Below are 803 nucleotides of genomic sequence, written 5' to 3' on the forward strand. Positions count from 1 at the left end.
TATGGAACGCTTCACGAATTTGCATGTCATCCTTGCGCAGGGGCCATGCTAATCTTCTCTGTATCGTTCCAATTTTAGTATATGTGCTGCCGAAGCGAGCACCACATTCTTATGTCTCAAACTCAAACATTAAAATCAAGATCCTCCAAGAGTTCAGGGAACTAACATACTAAACACAGACCCCCAAATGCTCCAAACTCATCCTCTGTGACACGGACCCTCAATAGTTCAGAGGATCCTCAGTGCCTCCAACTCAAACATTAAAAGACAGACCCCAATAAATTTGGGAGGCTTCTTGATCAGAGCACTGACCCCCAAGTCCTCAGACTCAACCTAATAAAATTAGACCCTCAATGATTCAGAGACATCATACCCTGAACAAAGATCACAAATACCCACAACCCAAACTTGGGACAGATACCCTTTAGAAAATCACTGAGCTCAAACTCCAACTCAGACCTTAAGTAATTCACACTAAAGCTTTAGAACAAAGACCCTCTAAAATTCAGAGACCTCACATCCTGAACATTCACCTCAGATCCCTCATGATATGGTTTGGCTCTGTGTCCCCACCCAAGTCTCACCTTGTAGCTCCCATAATTCTGATGTGTTGTGGGAGGAACTCAGTGGGAGATGGTTGAATTATGGGGGCAGGTCTTTCCCGTGCTGTTCTTGTGATGGTGAGTGAGTCTCATGAGATCTGATGGTTTTTAAAATGTGAGTTTCCCTGCACAAGCTCTCCTTCTTTGCCTGTTGCCATGCACGTAAGACGTGACTTTCTCCTCCTTTCTTTCCACCATGAT

The 803-nt window shown here is 44.3% G+C and overlaps 1 non-coding gene across 1 annotated transcript; it reads right to left on the minus strand.

The window, feature by feature from the left end:
* On the minus strand, positions 1-102 carry LOC119468883. Its single transcript, XR_005197678.1, has one exon. It is a non-coding gene; the product is annotated as a U6 spliceosomal RNA (small nuclear RNA).
* Positions 103-803: the final 701 nt, after the last annotated feature.

The sequence above is a fragment of the Cebus imitator genome, unplaced genomic scaffold (assembly GCF_001604975.1).
Source record: "Cebus imitator isolate Cc_AM_T3 unplaced genomic scaffold, Cebus_imitator-1.0 Scaffold520, whole genome shotgun sequence".
Lineage (NCBI taxonomy): Eukaryota > Metazoa > Chordata > Mammalia > Primates > Cebidae > Cebus > Cebus imitator.